The 21142-nt window shown below is 45.4% G+C and overlaps 1 protein-coding gene across 2 annotated transcripts in view; it reads right to left on the bottom strand.

The window, feature by feature from the left end:
* FAM167A (family with sequence similarity 167 member A) overlaps positions 1-21142 on the bottom strand; it is a 332782-nt gene that overhangs the window by 247959 nt on the left and 63681 nt on the right. For both annotated transcript variants that reach the window (XM_078647572.1, XM_078647571.1), the window contains one exon: positions 14471-14636. The gene's annotated coding sequence lies outside the window, so the exon portion shown is untranslated. The remainder of the gene's footprint in view (positions 1-14470; positions 14637-21142) is intronic.

Below are 21142 nucleotides of genomic sequence, written 5' to 3' on the forward strand. Positions count from 1 at the left end.
GTGGCCCGTCACACTCGCTATCCGTGGTCAACTTTATGCCCCCCTGCCGAGGACTGCCGCTCCGCTTCCGCTTCCACTCCTCTTCAGCTTCAGCTCCACGCTGCTGTGCCTCCGCCCTAACTCCAAACCGCACTGCACCACAGTGCAGAACAGGGCAGACCCGGACCGGCCAGACCCGCTGGAGACCCACTGGAGCAAGGCACGAGCAAGGCACAGCACAGAAGGGCAGGTGAAGAGCACCTCGAGCCCCGTCACTGCAGCAGCGGCAGCAAAGCACTCGGAATGGCGTTCTGGCGTCCACAAGAAAATCAGCTCACTGCTGCGCTCTAGTGGCCACTACACAAGGGTTCCATGCAGCAAAGCAGGTATATTGAGATCTGTGCAAATGAGAATCACCTCAAGAGTTCTGGTGTCCATTGTATGTTCAAGTGAGGTTTTTAGGTCTCGCTTAGCGACGCAGGGCATGCGCTGCTCGCCTTGGCAAGACCTATAGTCGTCGGTTTTGCTAGGGAAGGGAGACAGGCGATAGCACGCGCCCGGACAGGCGATGTGCATGCACATCCCCTGTCCGTGCTCACTGCGTTTCAGCAGAACGCGCTTTCACTCTCATTTATATTACTCAATGCTGTAGGCGTGCGCTGTCAGGCAATTGCTAATAAAGCATTTTATTGCTACCGACAACTTATTCTGTTGACCTCAGTGTGATGAAAGCGTGACTCCTCCCTAGCCCGATACAAACCTGTGGCTTTTAAACTGCACAAAGAATCCTGCAGCATATGCTTTAACCGACAGGGCTACCGTAACCGCTTAAAGGGGTTATGGCGTAGTGCCCTGCACGCAAAGACCGAGCGTGGGGACTACAATCACAGTTTGTTTTCTCACGGTTCTGCTACAGAAAGCGCCTCTGTTAACAGATAATGGCTGGCAGTGTGCAGCTGAAGGACAAGCCTCGGTAGGGGAGTCCTGTCCGGGCGGGCTCACCACCACGCCCTGGTGGGCCAGTGGACAGAGAATACAGGGAGTCTGCTGTGTGGAAAACAAAGCCATTTGCAGAAACCAAGAAACGCAAAGTACAGAGCCAAAGTAATCACAGAGAACTCCCATCTCGCTCTTTGAAAAATCAAGAGCTTTGCTGCAGTGTAGAAAGGAGGGAGGCTAACAACCATAAAGCCGCCTTGACGCATTGATCCGTCAAACACTACTCTCACCAGCACCCTTTGTCAATTAAAAATCCTGGTCTCACTGGCACCCCGCCTCTGACATGCCTTGGTCTTGCTCGGGAACACCCCGCTGTCTGCCACTGCCTTCTGGACTGATGGCCTGTCATAGCACTCTCATCATGGGTCTACGACGTATTTAAACAAAGTTTGACCCCTTCCCCTCTTATGCCCCTTTCTTCCCTGTTCCCCGTTCGCCTCTTAACATCTGTTCAGCATTTTTATAGTTTTCGCAGGAGTAAAGAGAAGGCTTGGGCGAGACGGAGGTGTATTAACAGATGGAGAATGTGTTATTACAGAAGGTCACAAAACTCCCTTAACTAACAGCAATCTCCCAGCATGGCCTAGAAAATTACAACAAGCTCTGCCAAGCCGGCTTGAGCTGGACCCAGAATCTAACTGCGGCAATTTGCTCAGCTTATCTCATTCCATACACGGCGAACTTGGTAATGGAATATTCCTGCTCTACAAACCCTGGCAGTGTATACCCACCCTAATAACTGTTTTTAGAGCTGGCATTTGCAATACAATAGGTCTCACATTTACACATGTTTAAGCTATTGGCATTATAAATGACAATGCCTTTTATTTATGTTTTAAAAACGAAAATAAAAATTAAAGGCATTGTCATTTGCAATGTCAATAGCTCAAACTAGCGTAAATGCGAGACCTATTGCATTGCAAATGCTTGTTATATCAGCTATAGCTGTCATAATGTCCTTCAGGGTGGGCTCCCATTTTCTCTCAAGTTTTATGCTGAGGTAAAGGCTCCGGCATGCTCTCTTTTGAGAATGGATATTTGTCCAGTTTACTGGACTGCACTGTTTTGAGGCCCCGTGTGGTCACCATTTTAGATTCTTGCGGCGCCTTACTGCACTGCTCGGCGAGGCTCCCAATCCAGTTTGTGGTTATGGGAACTTAACAAAATGTCCCAGGTAATCAGTCACTGCAGACCTTGGGTGAGCTTCACTCAAAACAGTTTTCCACTGGAATGACTCTTGCTGGAGCCTCAACCACTTGCTCTCAGAGTTGGGCCTCCGCGCGTCTCAGGGGGGTCCCGCTCATTTAATCCTGCATCAACTCGGCGTTTGAGGTGCCCTCCTCAAAGTCTCTGCGCTGTTCCCAGCGGTCACCGCCGTGCCGGAGCAATAGGGGGGGTCTCACCCGCGGCACTGCGTTCCAGATTCTTGTCCAGCAAAAATCTTCGCGCCGGGCGCCCCACCCCCTTCACACTGGCCCACCGGTCCGTCGCGCAAAGATCACCAGGTCTGGTTCCTTGCTTAGGTCCTGCAGTCTCACCGATGAGCCCCTTTCGTTGCTGCAGTCAAATGTCTTTGTGTGGGGATGTTTTAGGGCGATCGACTCGGAGCCGGGCTTAGAGTCCTGCCGCCGGCGTCATCAGGTACGACCCGGCTCTCATCACTCAAGGTCCCGGCGCTCCTTGATCCGCAGGCCGCGTGCTTCCGAGGAGGATATTTCAGCCTGGAATGCAGCTGCGGGCCCCGTTCTTTCGGCCATGAACTCAGATCACTTTCTGGTTGTTGATTTCCTCTACAGATTAATCGGATAAGTGGGTTAGGCTGGATGCTCCGGAGCTCTACAAAACAGCGGCCATTTCGCTACGCTGTGTAGCCATGCCCCCACCCATGACACCTTGATGTCAGAGGGATCTGACTCAGGCAGTAATCCACAAGCAGGAACAATCACCTCATCATTCTCACCAGACCCAACACCATACAAACCAAACAATCTGCCTTTTGTGGACTGTGCTGGAAGGAATGTTGTCCCCCAAGAGGCAAAGGGAGCAGAGACAGAGGAAGGGATTTCTGTGACCAGGACAACCTTTGGGCCCAATTCACAGAACTAACTTAAGACAAAATCCTAAACTTACTACCATTTTGGTATTCACAGAAGGCACTTACTCATATTGGTATTCACAGAAGGCACTTACTCATTTTGGTATTCACAGAAGGCACTTACTCATCAATGAGTAAGTGCCTTCTGTGAATACCAAAATGAGTAAGTGCCTTCTGTGAATACCAAAATGGTAGTAAGTTTAGGATTTTGTCTTAATTTAGTTCTGTGAATCGGGACCCTCGTGGAAGGCAGACACAGATAGCAGTACACCTGGTAGAGTTGACCTGACTCCTAGCCTACGTTCATCCATTGAAATGGCCCAATATTTAACCCATCAAAACATACTCTCTCACCGTCAGAGATTGTAGCACACTGTAGAGCTCTAGGTTTTGTCCCCACCACGCGACCAGCCTTTTTCAACACCAAAATTGAACTACAAGTTATTTTCTCCAAATCAGACAAAAGTACTACTTTACACACAGCCCATACAATGGACAGTGTAACACCACAGTGGTATGCACACCATCAACTTTCAACCCACCCACAAACATGTTACCAGTTTAAATCCTTGAATTTGAAAAGGTTGTCACCAGAGAGAGTGACTCTTTAGGTCACAGAAAAAGTTATATTAATTATAACATCTCAAAATAAGAAAATAAAGCCATTGCCACTTTCAAAAACAACACCCAAATTGTCATCAAACAAACCAATAAGGGTGGAGGAGTGGTGGTAGAAAATACAACTGAATGTTAGGGCTACACGCAGTAGTAAGCTGTTACAAAAAACAAGGGTTGATCCTATAAGTGTAATTAGGAACCTGATTCAGGCTACCACTAAAGGAGAAATGAAGATGCTTTTTTTTGCAAAAATGGAGTTGTGTTTCTTAAGAGCAACACCCTAGAATAACCACTAGATACATTACCAAAAATACATCAGTCCCTGTATACCAATATTCGTCTATGGAAGGCACTTAAGGTTGTTGGTGAAACTTTTAACAAGAGGGAAAACCACCCACCGTACTTTTTCCCACCCATAAAGAAATACCCCTAACTGGCAATTTCGTAAAGAATTCTACTATCAGACCAAAGGAATCACTAAAGGGGCAAGCTTCGCCCCTGACTTCACCAATCTTCATATGAATGATTTTAAAAGTGTACATATTCAGTCAGATCAAAGTTCGAATCTTCAAACATCTTTACCAGGCTTAGGGATACAGACAATGTATTTATGGTTTGGAATGGAGAAAAGTTATTCTTTGGCCAGTTCCATACATGGATCAACTCTCTCAACAGACATTCGATTCACTCTGACACCTGACTCAGAAAAGATAACCTTTTTGGACCTGACAGTCATGGTAGATGACAACAAACTCTACACACCACTTTTTTCCAGAGCAACAGAACGCAATACACGGTTGAGATATAACAACTACAATCCCCAGAGCTTAAGAGATAACTTGCCTTTTGACAACATTTTCAATAAACATTGGGACATATTAAAATGTGTACTGCAAGTTCACTTATAAACCTATGTTCTACTTAAAGTGAGGTGGTAACATAAGGGACTCTGTGGTCAGGGCTGCCTTTCCAGTCACCAAATCTTAGTTCCCAATGGGGTCAGCTTCCTGACATAGGTCATTACAAATTATGTCACTGTAGTGCATGCAAATACTGTGTGGCAATCAAATGTTTGAACACACTTATGTGAAATATAAATTAAAGTATTTTACGAATTGCAACACACGAGGTAATTTGTAATTTAACAGTATTTGTAAAGCACATCAATCATCCCGGGGGACAACACGGCGCTAGGACGGATTAGAGTGAAAAGTGCTTGATCATTTGTAGGGTCAGTCTCTAGGGAACAAGTAGGTTTTCAATGTTTTCCTAAATAGTAGATAATCGTTTGTTAAGCGATGGTGTGACGTACACGATATGATGCTGTTGCAATCCCATTTACATCAGTGAGAACACTAAAAAGATTACAGCACACATTCTACAGCATCAAAGCAGAAGCAAATGTGGAACCATTCAAGGTCTTGTGGTTGAACACTACTAGACCAAAGGACAGTGGACTAATGATGACAGGTTGTCACACTCAATATCTCCACTCCCAGAGAGGACAGGGTTTGAAATGGAAAAATAGAACTGCAGGTACTCTGTAAAAGTAGTGCTGGTACTCTCCAATTAAAAGTATTACATTTTTCTTGAGAAGTGCAGGTAGTCTCCCTCTCAAAATAAAAAAGTGTTGGTACTCAGTACCGGACAGTCCAGCCCATTTAAAACACAGAGATGTTAACTAGGCAGCAGTTTTAACTCTTCTAGGACTCAAATGGATCAACTGTGTTAAATCTGTTGATCAAGGTTTATATGAAGTGGACGAGTGGGGTCAAACTGCAACCCTGTGAGATGACAAACTCGCTGAGATGAACTGATTATGTTACCTTTTCATGCATTGTAAATCAGGTGTTGTTCTACAAGAATTCAAAGCAAATGGAATGTTGTCCACTCTTGCTGGGCCTGTGTTATCTCGTTCACAAACAGTATTCCAAATATCTCTCGAACACTACTAGATACATGACACATGAACAAATAAAATATCACTTAGTTGGTCATCTTTATGTCTCTTTATAAGATCGCCCAGGCAGAGCCATTCAGTTTTCAAAACATTTTTTAGGATGCCTTGTAGTTTGTTTGATATTTTTAGCATTATTACACAATCATATCCTTTGTTGGATTGTTTCAACATTATGAGTTAGTTGTGGTGATTATCAGATTTTATGAGGCATGCCTAGCACCTCCCTCCTCCAACTGTCAATTAGTGTCGCACACACATAAGTCTGGTTTCCCTCTTTACTGTAGTCTAGTAATATGGAAGTAACTACAACTTTTGTAGGATTCTTTCATAATTTTCAAACCTCCCATGTACTGATTAGTGTGTTCACCACACACTGACTATGAGACAAAAGGATTTTTTAAATAGATTTTTAGATGTTCCACCTTGCTTGAACAACATGTACATAGCATGGGCTCCGGCCTTATAAGGAGACACGAATATGTGCGTGTTTAGTCTTTAGACATCTTAAAAGTGAAAGGCAGCGCTGGTGACGTCTTTACAATTTCCACTTGATGGGACTATTAGATCTAGACATCTAATAATTACTTATCCTTACTTTTCGATTAGCTGCAGAATTTGAAATATGATTGGTCTGAACTTATTTTGACATTTGCTAAGTGAGTGTACCTCTACAGAAATATCTCAATATAACCACTATGGGACACAGGGCTTTTCCTCTTATGGATTGTCCTGCATATAATGTTTAGATAATAACGATTATCAGATCAGCACAATGTTTTCAAAAGAATCATTTTTAACTTATTGGCAATTTATTCGAGCAAAGTTGTCTGGGCCCAGACTTTAGACTGACACATTGCTTTCTCTCATAATGATAAGGTTTTGAAATTCTCACTACTGAAAATTGAATTGCTCTTTACTAACGTTCACGAGTATAAACCTCTTCCATGTATAGGATCAATCAATATATCATTTATCCTCATTCCAGATGTCTCTGCATTTTCTTAAGGTTATTTTTTATACGAAAAAATCTCAGAAACAGAGGTAAGAAGCCAAACCTAGAATTAAATAACTTATGAGTAAACTAATTGGATACAAGGGTAACAGGTGTTTTGTTACATTGCATGATGTTACCATCCTCTGTTGTCCTGATGATGACTCTCCGTTAGATTAAATATTCATGTTGAAACATCAATGTACGTAACTTGTTGGCTGGACATTTATTGTGTATATAAGGATCTTGAACCAATGCTGTTGTTGGTGCTTCCCAAAGAAATGTCTATGCAGCCAAAACTCTGTTTTCTTTGTTTCATTGTTTAGCTGTGCACCTTTACACTTGTCTCACTGATCACTTAACTGCTCAGTTACATGAAGCACCTAAGTGTTTGATGTGAGTCTATTCGAAGAAGATAAAGATTTATTATGTTTAAAATTGATTACACTTATGTGCATTTTCTATTTATGGTGGTTTAATGCATGGTTAGGCACCTCCTAAAGTTACTGAGTTCTACTTTTAAATTAATCCAAGGGAACCATTGTATACTTTTACTAAAATGGTCATCAGTTACCTGCTACCATTCAGTCGCAGTAGCTGCACAAAAGTTGCACCGACAGTTTCCTGAGACATATTAGTCAAACAGGCTATGCCTTAGTATCTTTCAAACGCATCCCTGAGCATGTCTGGGAAATCAGCAGGTGCTTCACCCTTATTCTGTTTGCATTTTGAAATCTTAGTCCAATCAGTTTTCACCAGGCCCACATCTGCAACCACATTCAACAATGCATACTTTACGGTATTCAATACTCCATCATTGCCAGGATCAGCCCTTGGCCATGCTGACTCCTCTTTCAAGCTATCTCTTACTTTGTGCCCCACCACCAATCATAGGAACCGATTCACTTCTGTCTAATTTGGTCAATACAGTTCAAACACACTCTGCGGCTCCTCTCGAAACACGGTAGAATTTTCTCAGATATGCAAAATAGTTTTTTTAATGCTCAGTACGTCAGAGGGGTCCAAGGGATGTGGACCATAATTCTACCATCGCCTCCGAGCAGTCACTCAAAGAAAGAAGTGCAGGAGAGGAGGAATATCACTCTCGTGGAGAGAAGGAAGACAAATCCTAGCTAGATGGTCTGTGGTCCATCTTAAGCTGTTTCTAGTAATGGTATTGCTGTGTTGTCAGGGGGGCCTCTGTGCCCAGCAGAAGAAGATCGCATCCTCTTGCGGGGCTGATCGACATTAGTAGAATCAGGATCCAGTGGCGTAACGAAACTTGAGGGGGCCCCCCTGCAAACTTCATGGAGGGGGCCCCCCCATTCTCCGTGCCAGTCTAGAGCTCACAGGCCGACGACCGGCCATACTGCAGGGGATGCGGGGCGATTGTTACGCCACTGTCACCAATACAGCCGTTATAAGTAACACTGGATGGTGGAGTTAGAGGTTGGGCTTAGTCTGCCAGCAGGCTATCATAGGTGGTGGTCCATTCATTACAGGGTCCCTGCCATCAGTAGGCCGGGTAAGTTTGCCCAAGTTTAGGTGGGTTTTCTGATGCAGACTTGTGTCATGATACACAACATCAGGCCCACTGATTGTTCAGTTTTGACAAAAGTGCATCCACTGCTCCTTCTCGTTTCCGTTTTAAAACATTAGACAAAGCGACAATGCAGTATTTCAAATGCAGATGTAACTACAAAGAGCACATTTTGATAATACATTTTTATTAGTAGACAATAGCAATCTTAAGAGGCATTGCATAGCTTCATACACACTGTGACCCACATTCCATCACAGTCTCTCTCTCTCTCTCGCTCAGTCAGTCAGTCTCTCTCTTTCAGTCAGTCAGTCTCTCTCTCTCAGTCAGTCAGTCTATCTCTCTCTGTCATTCAGTCTCTCTCTGTCAGTCTGTCCGTCAGTCGGTCTCTCTCTGTCTCTGTCAGTCTCTCAGTCAGTCAGTCTCTCTCTGTCAGTCAGTCAGTCTCTCTCTCTCAGTCAGTGAGTCTATCTCTCTCTGTCATTCAGTCTCTCCTAGTCAGTCAGTCTCTGTCAGTCAGTCAGTCTGTCAGTCAGTCCGTCTCTCTCTCTCTCTGTCAGTCTGTCAGTCAGTCGGTCTCTCTCTCTCTCTCTCTGTCAGTCTCGCTCAGTCAGTCCCGCTCTCTGTCAGTCTCTCTGTCAGTCTCTCTCTCAGTCTCTCTCCCTGTCAGTCTCTCTCGCAGTCTCTCTCTCTCTCTCTCTCTCTGTCAGTCTCTCTCTCTCTCTCTCTTTCTGTCAGTCTCTCTCAGTGAGTCCGTCTCTCTCTCAGTCAGTCTCTCTGTCTGTCAGTCTCTATCTTAGTCTCTCTCTCTCAGTCAGTCAGTCTTCCAGACAGTCTCTCTCTCCCTCTGTCAGTCTCTCTCAGTTAGGCATTCTCTCTCTCGCAGTCAGACAGTCTCTCTCAGTCAGTCTCTCTCTCCCTTAGTCAGTGACTCTCTCTGTCAGTCTCTCTCTGTGTCAGTCAGTCTCTCTGTCAGTCAGTCTCTCTCAGTCTCTCTCTGTCAGTCAGTCTCTCTCTCTGTCAGTCAGTCTCTCTTTCTCTGTCAGTCTCTGTCTCTCTCTCTGTCAGTCTCTGTCAGTCAATCTCTCTCTCAGTCAGTCTCTCTCTCTGTCAGTCTCTCTCTCTGTCAGTCTCTCTCTCTCTGCCAGTCTCTCTCTCAGCCAGTAAGTCTCCCAGTCTCTCTCTCCCTCTGTCAGTCTCTCTCAGTTAGGCATTCTCTCTCTCGCAGTCAGCCAGTCTCTCTCAGTCAGTCTCTCTCTCCCTTAGTCAGTGACTCTCTCTGTCAGTCTCTCTCTGTGTCAGGCAGTCTCTCTGTCAGTCAGTCTCTCTCAGTCAGTCTCTCTCTGTCAGTCAGTCTCTCTCTCTGTCAGTCAGTCTCGTTCTCTCCCAGTCAGTCTCTCTCTCTCTCTCTCTCCCTGTCAGTCTCTCTCAGTCAGTCAGTCTCTCTCAGTCAGTCAGTCTCTCTCGCAGTCAATCAGTCTATCTCTCTCAGTCAGTCAATCTCTGCCTCTCTCTCTGTCTCTCTCTCTGTCAGTCAGTATTTCTCTACCTCAGTCAGTCTCACTCTCAATCAGCCTCTCTCTCTCTCTGTTAGTCAGTCAGTCACTCTCTTAGTCAGGCAGCCTCTCTCTCTCTCTCTCTCTCTCTCTCTCTCTGTCAGTTTCTCAGCCACTCAGTCTCTCAGTCAGTCAGTATTCAGTCTCTGAGTCAGTCAGCCAGTCTCTACTCTCTCTCCACTCTCTCTCTCTCTCCATTCTCTCTCTCAACTCTGTCCACTCCATCTCCACTGTCTATCCACTGTCTATCCACTCTCTCTCCACTGTCTCTCTCTCCACTTTCTCCCTCTCTACTCTCTCTCCACTCTCTCTCCACTGTCTCCCTCCACTGTCTCCCTCCACTCTCTCTACTCTCTTTCCACTCTCTCTCGACTCTCTCCACTCTCTCCACCCTCTCTCCCTTCACACTTTCTCTCTACTTTCTCTCCACTCTCTCTTTCTCTACACTCTCTCTCTCCACTCTCTCACTCTCTCTCTCCACTCTCTCACTCTCTCTCTCCACTCACTCACTCCACTCTCTCACTCTCTCACTCTCTGTCTCACTCTCTCTCCACCCTCTCTCCACCTTCTATCTACTCTCTCTCCACCCTCTTTCTACTCTCTCTCCACTCTCTCTCCACTCTCTCTCTGCACTGCCTCCTCCACTGTCTCCCTCCACTCTCTCCCTCCACTCTCCCTCCACTCTCTCTCCACTCTCTCTCCTCTCCCTCTCCTCTCTCTCTCCTCTCTCTCTCTCCACTCTCTTTCTCTCCACTCTCTCTCCCTTCTCTCTCTCCACTGTCTCCTCCACTGTCTCCCTCCACTCTCTCTCCACTCTTTCTTCACTCTCTCTCTCCTCTCTCTCTCTCGCTCCACTCTCTCTCTCTCCTCTCTCCCCTCACTCTCTCTCTCTCTCTCCACTCTCTCTCTTCTCTCTCACTCTATCTCTCCTCTCTCTCTCTCTCTCTCTCTCCACTGTCTCTCTCTCCACTTTCTCTCTCTCTCTCTCTCTCCACTCTCTCTCCACTGTCTAGCTCCACTCTCTCTCTACTCTCTCTCAACTCTCTCTCTCTACTCTCTCTCCACTCTCTCTCCCTTCTCTCTCCACTGTCTCCTCCACTGTCTCCCTCCACTCTCTCTCCACTCTCTCTCTCCTCTCTCTCTCCTCTCTCTCTCCTCTCTCTCTCTCGTCTCTCCACTCTCTCTCTTCTCTCTCTCTCTCTCTCTCCACTCTCTCTCCACTCTCCACTCTCTCTCTCCACTGTCGCTCTCTCCACTTTCTCTCTCTCTCTCTCTCTACTCTCTCTCTCCACTCTCTCTCCACTCTCTCTCCACTCTCTCTCCACTGTCTCCCTCCACTCTCTCTACTCTCTCTCCACTCTCTCGCTCACTCTCTCCACTGTCTCCATGCTCTCTCCACTATCTCTCTCTCCACTGTCTAGCTACACTCTCTCTCCACTCTCTCTCTCCACTCTCTCTCTCTACTCTCTCTCCACGCTCTCTCCACTCTCTCTCTCACCACCCTCTCTCCCTCCACTCTCTCTCTCCACTCTCTCTCTCTACTCTCTCTCTACTCTCTCTCTCCACTCTCTCTCTCCACTCTCTCTCTACTCTCTCTCCACTGTCTTTCTCTCCACTCTCTCTACTCTCTCTCCACTGTCTCTCTCTCTCTACTCTCTCTCTCCACTCTCTCTCCACTGCCTCACTCCACTCTCTCTCCACTCTCTCTCTCCACCCTCTCTCCACCCTCTCTCTCTCTCCACTCTCTCTCTCTACTCTCGCTCTCCACTCTCTCTCTCCACTCTCTCTCTCCACTCTCTCTCTCTCCTCTCTCTCTCCACTCTCTCCCACTCTCTCTCACAAAGTAGTGTGCGTTCCATGGGCATCCGCACAATTGTTTCCGGGGGGCACATTTCTAACTTCATCTCCATCCCCCTTGCACCCTTCTCCCCTCTGCCTTGCAGCACCCTTCTCACCCTCCCCCTTGCACCCTTCTCCCCCTCCCCCTTGCACCCTTCTTCACCTCCGCCTTGCACCCTTCTCCTCTCTGCCTTGCATCCTACTCCCCTCTGCCTTGCACCCTTCTCCTCTCTGCCTTGCACCCTTCTCCCCTCCGCCTTGCACCCTTCTCCCCTCTGCCTTGCACCCTTCTCCCCTCCGCCTTGCACCCTTTTCCTCTCTGCCTTGCATCCTACTCCCCTCTGCCTTGCACCCTTCTCCTCTCTGCCTTGCACCCTTCTCCTCTCTGCCTTGCAACCTTCTACCCTCTGCCTTGCACCCTTCTCCCCTCTGCCTTGCACCCTTCTCCCCTCTGCCTTGCACCCTTCTCCCCTCTGCCTTGCATCCTACTCCCCTCTGCCTTGCACCCTTCTCCTCTCTGCCTTGCACCCTTCTCCTCTCTACCTTGCACCCTTCTCCCCTCCCCGTTGCACCGTTCTCCTCTCCACCTTGCACCCTTCTCCTCTCCGCCTTGCACCCTTCTCCTCTCTGCCTTGCACCCTTCTCCTCTCTGCCTTGCACCCTTCTCCTCTCTGCCTTGCACCCTTCTCCTCTCTGCCTTGCACCCTTCTCCCCTCCTCGTTGCACCCTTCTCCTCTCTGCCTTGCACCCTTCTCCTCTCTGCCTTGCACCCTTCTCCCCTCTGCCTTACACCCTTCTCCCCTCTGCCTTACACCCTTCTCCCCCTCCGCCTGGACTCCAAAACGTAAGCTGATGACTTTCTTCAAACAAAATAATTTTGACCTAATAGACAAGCTTTTTATTTTTACTAAATGCATGGCAGGTGCTCTACTATCAGTTTGCAGTTTTCATCCAGAATCCATATGTACTCAGGCTATACAAGGAAAGTGCCATCATCCCAAGCCAAGGATACACACTAAATACTAAGAACTACCAACAATATATCGCCCAAAAAAGGGTGGGCAGAGAGCACATCACCCTCACACGCATTCATGTTTTAATGAGGATGCTTTTCTCTCACAATAAAATTAATGTTTGTACAAATGCCATTTTGACACCTCTATGTGCTGTACATAACGATTGTCACTGTAACTCAGCTTATGAACTCAGAGGGTAGGTTGACTTGGTACACCGAGAGAATAACAAATGACTTGGAGGACTTAAACAGATGTCAGGGTGAGCGTGAAACTGACTACGATAAAGCAAGCAATTAAAATTGTATTTTGTTTAAAAGAACCATGACTTGTCGGAAAACACAATTTCTATTATGTATAAAAGTTCTTAAAAATGTCACAGTGTTTACAACCTATATTACACAGGCACGTATGTTGGAGAGGCTGTCTGAACAGAGATAATCTTCCCTTACTTGCAGGCCCGTTATCCCATTCCACCGAGACCTCTGTTTGACCTTTCAACAATAAAAAGAAACGTACTCACTGTCTCGTTCTTTGTCCCAAACTTGGTGGTTGAGGAAGTGCTTCTGCATCTGGAGCGCTCTTTCTAATATTTATAATTCACCATGAGCCAACCTGTGCATAAGCACAAAGCAGAACACTGGTCTTCGCCACATGCCAGCATGCCAGCTCTCCACATTTACCGGGGCCCACTCAAGAGGGGTGTGCAAATCACTTTCACTTTCGCATGTTAGACATGCGTCGTCGAGCCGGCTGAAATCATCCAGAAAAGGTAAGCATGCTTTTAAAATGCTGATGTGGAAACACCGAGCCAGCTTCAGCATTGTAATTGTGTCTTTAGATAACTTGGAGGGGGGAGGCAGGGAAGCCGTTTTTTAAGGGTGCCACAGTCACATTAAGAGGTCCCCAGCCCATGTAGGCCCCCAAACCCTGACAACTCCCCCCCCCCCCCCCCCACCCCTCACAGCCCTGGCCTCCTCCCTTCTCAAAGGAATAGTGCCCTGAGGAGAATAGTCTCTTATGTCCCCCACCGCCTCCCCTTTCCGGGCCTGGCTCATGGCTTTGACTGAAGAGAAGCAATGGAAGTTGATACTTTGTTTCTCTTCAGTCAAAGGTCAGCAGCGCGAGGAGAGGAGCAGGCTGCAGACAGCAGCAGCTGCTTTAGAGAGAGAGACAGCTCTCTACCGGAGAGCTCAGCTGAGGGGCCCCCTTCATCTACTGGAGACTGGGGGGCCCCCCGCACCGCGGGGGTGTTTGTTACGCCCCTCCGCTCTCCCCCTCCCCCCCTGCCTGGCACACTTTCAGAGGCCGGCCCGGCCTGCACCTTAAGTAATTGAGAAGATGACGTGGTGTGCCTTGCTGGCTCTGCTCAGACTGAGGGGCCCCGCAGGGGCCCCTGGAGCGCAGGGCCCCCCCGCACTGCGGGGGCTGCGGGGGCCTGTGTTACGCCCCTGTCAGGATCTTATCTGGAGGGGAGGTATTGTACACTCACATCCAAAGTTCCCCTTGAATTCAGCATTTTGTTCCTTCCATCAACACTTAGTGGGCTCGCACGTGTACCTCAGATGGCCTCTTTCTCTTGGAAATTCATCCTTCAAGAGTCTGTGCTGTGGGTCCTGCCACTCCTGTCTGTCTTCCCTGTTTCTACATTGTTTCTACAGCCTGCTCGCACTACCACGGCTGAACCAGACTCATTCCGTTCCTTGCCGTGCATACAATATAACATTATCCTTATTGTCTCCTACTCTAATGACAATTGTGCGTACCCTTTTCAACAAAACATTGACAACCACAGAACAACCCAGGCCATGTGCAGCAAGCAAGAAAATATACAGTAAAGGCAGTTAGAGTTTACTTAAATTTTGGTTCAATGTGCTCACGCTGTTTAGTCAGTTCTCTAGGTCCAGTGCTGGGCAATGCTCCATCCCAGTTACTCTGTTGAGATTTCTTCTTTACCTCTGAAGTAGGGCATCATTGTATGGAGTCCGGTCCAGCGTTATCCTGTGTTCTTTATGCAGAGATGTTTTTCCACTGACAATGCACCATCTTTAAAATAAAACACAACATGTCTAGGACTTAAAGTCTAACATGCTTTTAATGCAAAAATAGTAAGCAGCTTAGAAAAATCAACAAATTACAATTGTCAACTCAACAGTCCAGAGCATACACTTTATTCCCAGTACAAGCCAATTGGAACATGAAGACATGATAGAAACTGTTACAACGTGATAGAAACTGTTTCTTCAGCTAATAACCAGGAGGCAGGGTCTTCTCACGATAAGAATCTGAGAAGTCCCTGAAACGCAGATAGTGATACATAAACATACTGCAAAGAGGAAAAGTAAATAGTCTGTCAAATAGACAGGTCCATACTAATAAAGTAGACTCCAAGAGTTAAGACTGATGGTTCCATTCACTTTAATGAATTGTTCCGTTTCTTGTACAGTGTAATTTACACAATAGCCGACACAAGTTTCGTCGTACAAGACGACTTTTTCAAGGCTCTAATCGTTAATCAGTATACGCCTAGTATATCCAAAGCAAGTAGATGGTTGAAATCTTGATCCTTAGAGCCCTGAGGTCCAAAGAAAAATATGTATAATTTGCAGAAGTAACACTTCTCATGCGAACTATTCCAATAGAAGTTCACAAACAAATCTGCAGTAAAGTGTCGTATTCAATCCATTGCACCAAACGCCCTGAGAAGCCAAGGTGACCTTGGCTTATCAGGGCATTTGGTGCAATGGGTGAATTTCTCTCTGACTGACGTTCTTGCATTTGTTCAGACTTTGAATACAACACTTTATTGCAGATTTGTTGGGAGAGAAAATTGGGACAGTCCTTGTAGATGTAATTGGTCTAAGGCAAACTTGTGTTTGCCAGTTGCGATGAATTGTCCGGCTTTCAGGTTACTCTCTAATGGGAGTTATTTGATGTTGAATGATCAGAGCTGCTGTGGGATGAAACTGGGAATTACATAACTGATAACGGTTTCTTTGGTCGTGACTTGTATGCACGTACTGTTTCAACCTGCCCACACAGTTAGGGATGCAGCGTGTTGGCCTTCGCTATAGCTTTTGCTTGTGCACTTTGATGCTTTAAGCAGACTGAAAGCCTTATTGATCAGAAGGATGTGGCCTTAACATCTGCAAGGGAGACTGGTGATCATCAAGTTGCAAGGTCTTCTTCTAAGATACAGTAGCTCCTACGCACTAATTTCCCACACCATTTTGGGGAGCTTTTGCATGACATTTTTAGCTTGTCTGGTACTGCGGGGGTAGCACACTTTTTTTTAAAAACAATTGGCTCTGGGTTGATTAGCACCTTCCAGACATTCTTCAGAGTTAGTCCATAATTCATACACTCCATGCTTGGAAGCATTTTTTGAGGCTTACCGCTTATCCTTTTTCCTGGTTGTTGGCGCTGGGCTTTTATTTTGTCTGCTCTGAAATGGATGTCCCATCATGAGTCCAAATTGGAATGACACTATCACATGTGCTCCCATGTTGTGGATATATGATACAGTCCTTTGGCACACCCTTGCTTTAGGAACTGAATGACCATTGGTTCTTGTCCTTCCGGCTTGTCTGGCTACACTACGTCCAGACATTTTCTGCTGTGCACTTTTGAGTGTTCTCTGGACATATGCTTATGAACACAACTGGTTCAATCTCCAGACATAGAACTGCTGGTGGGTCCTCTAAAAGCCCACTTGTACCATTGTCTTTTACGCTTGCTGTTGCTTCTAAATGCATTCTATGAACCTTCCTTGGATGCTCCGGCACCTGGTGATCTGGATCTTGGCTCTTCCTCTGCGGATTCTGTAGTGGCTGTTCATCCCTTGGCAGATGCTGAGTGGAATGACCCAGAACATATTTGGTCTTTGCAACTGATGCCCTGGGTGCATCTGGGAACATTGTCTGTGGTTGCTGGGAACAGCAATGTTTCATCTCAAGCTTGGAACACATAAACAACCTGCCAGTTTCGAGTGATGTGAAATGTTTTAATTCGGCCATGTTTGAATCATCCTAAACTGTTTTTAATATACGCTTTTAAATCGATTTTAATGTGATTTGGCTTTCTAGATGCTTTTTTTTTCAAAGAGCATACTGCTTTTTATGCTTTTACGTTTCTTCAACTATATGCATTTGTTAGCATTTTTAGTTGACTCGCATCCAAGGAGTGGGTGTTATGTGGGTACATTAGACGCGAGCAGGGACACCACCATTTTGCATGCTCACGTTTTTAGTTGCCTCCTTTTCCTAAACACGTTGACATTTGACACACATTTACTTGCATGTCTGTGCAGTATAATATTCTCTGACACAGTATTGTTATACTTCTACTTTGTAGGCATATTATCACAATACCTCAACCATTATGTACAAGTGCTAGGTTCACTATGCAAAATATTGTTGTTATTATTGTCCATTTGGTGACATCACAATAGAATCAACAGTAGCGGCCTGACTGGACCTTTGGTATTGTAACATGGGTGATGTTTATTATATATACAGCATAACTTACTGGTTTAGTTAGAGGAGCACTTCGCTGACACGAGAGGTCATTCTAAGCCAGAATTACCGCCGAGCTGATTCCGGTCTACCTCTGCCCATTCCTTCACCAAGACGGGCAGCCTGATGACACTTTCCCACAGGTAATGGGGAGTTAGATCACCCTAAATGGATTCTGCAAATTCACCGACCCTATACAGACAAGGTTAGGTAGCGCTAGGCTGGAGTACATATATTTTAGTGTTTGTATGTCAGCATATATATTCACTGTTATAGCACAATGGTTGAACTTTTTATCTCCTTCAACATTCTCATCATGCTAATTATGTTATTCTGTTTCTTCCTATTTATTTTACTAAAGAATCACAATGCGTCAATAAATATTGAAACTACATGTTGTTCATTTCTTGTGTACTTCTTTGGGTATGCATAAAGCAATCAAACTAAAATGTTCTATATCTGTTATCATGATTTCTTTGTAGAGTCAGGGTTGCACAATCCATTTATTATCTTGTCAGGTAAGGGGTACAGATGGTGCACTGTGAGTTAGCAGGACTTAAGCCAACATATCCTGATGGTTTAGGTGGAAACAGTCTTGCACAGTTCTGATGTTCATGTTGTCCAACAAAGCACAGTTTTACTTGGGAAAGTATAAGCTGTACAACAAAGTATTTACCAAGGAAATAGAAAGCAGACTGCAGACTTTAAAAATAAATTGAACACTTAATATGGCTGCCATCTATGGTGCAGCTTTTTGGATATAGTTCATCTAGCATATACACTATGCAATTTAGGCAACAATGTGAATTTAAAAAGCATTCTTTTATTATAAGTGTATGTACATGTAAATTGACGTTATTGTACTAAAGAAACTTCACGGTAATGGCCATTTCAAGACAATTGAAGAATGAGAATATTACTTTTGCACATAATATCAAGTATTTAATTTTATTGTAATCACTCTCATCAGTTACAGTTATTTGTTGTAGTGGCTTGGGCATCATATCAGATAACTTGTAACTAAAAACAGCGCTTAACAATCATTTATTACCCTTTCCATATCTAGATGCAAACCAGCTACTAAAAGTCACTTCTTATTCTTTCCTTTGTTGTCTATTCCAGAGAGGTATCTGATACGTCTGGTGATAATAACAAATTGTGGAATTTGTAAAAGGTATGTGCAGTTTCTGAGGAGGAGTAAAAAGAAGAAGTTCGAAAGGAAGAAGCATTGCAAGAGGTGTTCAGATCGATGGAACAGAAGTGGAAAGAAAGTACAGAGGAGAGTTTAGGTCTTTTTGGATTGTCGGATTGACAGGGCCGGACTGGGAACCCAAAGCAGCCCAGGCAATATTTATGGACCAGCCCCTGGGGGTGGGGGCAAGTAACAAAACTGGCCTCCACCACTGTAAAAATGGCCCCCACCTTCCAGACTCCTAGGGAAACGCCTGGTGTCCGCTACGGCCAGTCCAGCCCTGCAGATAGAATTAGATAATTATTCAGAGGATCTTGACTTCTGTCCTCTGGCTGTGTAAGAAGAAGATCATTGAGTTAAGTACATATTGTGAATTTTGAAAACGTTACAACAAAGGAAAGATTAAGTTATGACTTTTAGTAGCTGATTTGCATCTACGTATGAAAAATGTAATACATTATATTTATGCGCACTTTTTAGTGACAAGGTGCATAAGGTAGGGACTCCGACAAGGATTTGTAGATAATTGCAATACAGTTTGTGGTAGAGGTTGTCCTTCTCTGATGGAAAGGGTAGTGCACCTTCTGTTTTGGTTCTAGAAGACATGCATTACAGAGAGCCAGGCGTGTGATGGCAGAGGGGCAGACTTTCTCTGCCTGACACCTGCATATCAGAATTTTAATACAACTGCATGTTGTGAAAACCTGTCAAGCGTCGGCCAAGTGCTAAGTATATGCTGTGCGGGGTGATCAGGCCCCCTCAGCCCTTCTCTCCAACCACTGCCGGAATGAGCCAAGCCTACTGTATCTCATCCTTAATAAATAGCCCTTCTAACAATGGCTGAAGACAGTCTCTCTTATGTCGAGTGCACTATATATAACAGAAAGGCCAGACCTTCTGCAAATCAAGATAGTCTTTCTCTTATGTCTATAGCATAGAAGTCATAATAGAAAGACTATCCTCTGTCATGTAAAAGATAATCCTTCAGTTCCTTCCATGATGATTGATTGATTTTGATTTTTAAGTTTATATAGCGCTCAAATGCCCTGAGGCGTCATGGTGCTGCTGCTATCAAGAGTGAAAGATGAAGGAATAAGACCAGGAAGATAAAGTGCTACTAAGTCTTCAGGGATTTTCGAAAGAACATCAGATCTTTATAGTGATGTTAAGAACTATCTGATATAGGAAGAGAGTTGTTTTTCTTTGCGTTCTGTGATATTTCATCTGAGTTGATAGTCTTTTTAGGAGGACAGATGTAGGTCATTTTTTCATGAGGATTCCTTCAGTGAGTATAATTTCTGTTTATTTAGAAATTCAGAGTATTTTTCAAGAATGCATGTGGTTCTGTATTCTTTGGTGAGTCTAAGCCCAGATAAAGATAAAAACTCAGGGACATTTGGCACTAAAATCTCAAAAGGTTTGAATACAAACAAGGAACTTGTGGCTATGGGTCCCTTCTACACCACTGGCCCCCTGTGTTATCCTGAAAGCAGACTCTCATAACACCCAGGGGACACTCCTTTATTGCTTGGGATTTCACAACACTTTCCGGCTCAGTGCTTCTTTTCAGATTCTCTGAGGGGTTGACCTCTCTGGGATATTTTTCCATTCAATTTCTACTACTAGTTAGGAGTTATGCATGGATTTCTGCCGCCCTAGGTTGTGTGATAATTTGTCCATTGTTCCTTGTAGCTGTCATAGGGCATCACCACCAGCAGTGAAGAGATGAGCCAGAAGTGTGCTCTACACCAGACTCTGACAGGTCTGTTCAGCAGCCAGTGCTTAATATGAGCCAGTGGTTTTTAGTGCTTGTCACCAGCACTTAATTGCCAACACTAGTACTTATGACAACTGCCACATGGTGGCGCTGTTTGCATAATTTAAAAATGAACACAAAAACAGTTTACTAAATCAATATACATTGTAAACAACTAATACCAACCTCCAAAGCCATACTGATAGGTTTGGGGGCCTCAAACAGTCTGAATTGTCACACTTGTATCGGTGTGAGGGTTAGGAGTTGTGTAGGTACTGCCATTGGCAGCGCTGACAGTGTGTGGTGCAAGCTGCTGTGGCATCCTGACGAGGGCCCTGGCACTTATTGTTTTACAAATTAAGCGCTATTATCAGCAAGTGCCACACTCAAACACCACAACATTGCCACCCCTCAACCGACCCACATGGAACCGATACAACTCAACTTTCTCTTGGCAGTTCCGCCACACACAGCCCTGCACACTGTGACCATGAGCTGTACATAGGTGCCTGTGAGGGGCCAGTGTTTGTTTACAATGTGCCTGGGAGGGAGGAGCTGCAGCTCTGAAGGTGTCCAGCAGATCGCAGCTACAGACACGTTTGCCCTCAGAATAGTGGCGGCTTCTTTGCTATGATGGAAAAGTGCCGCCCCCTGCCAGCAGCGTAAAAAAATAAATAAATACAATGATAGTAAACTGTGGTTAATTATCGTTTTATTTTGTTTCTTGGGGCTGGGGCTAGGGGGATGATAGGCAGGAAGAGAGTGGTGAGCACTGCTATCAATGCGAATGATGGTTTGGCTGGCCGTCTCAGGCTGGCCAAACCATCATGCGCACTAAGGCTCTCTCCAACCCAGCGGTGTTGCTGGATTGGAGACAGCAAAGCACAGGCTCCCAGTCTCCCTGGGAGCATAAATCATTGGCACTCAGGCCAATCCTGAAGTTGCTGTCATGTCTAAGAGCAGTTTCAGGATTGGCTGCAACAGAGGCTGGGAGCCTGTGCTTTCAGTGGAGCCACAAGAGGAGGCGAAGACCGGCAATGCGACAGGTAAGTTCTTTTTCTTGTCCCCCTTTATTTGTTGTGTTTGTCAT

The sequence above is a fragment of the Lissotriton helveticus genome, chromosome 6, assembly GCF_964261635.1.
Source record: "Lissotriton helveticus chromosome 6, aLisHel1.1, whole genome shotgun sequence".
In the NCBI taxonomy this organism is placed as follows: domain Eukaryota; kingdom Metazoa; phylum Chordata; class Amphibia; order Caudata; family Salamandridae; genus Lissotriton; species Lissotriton helveticus.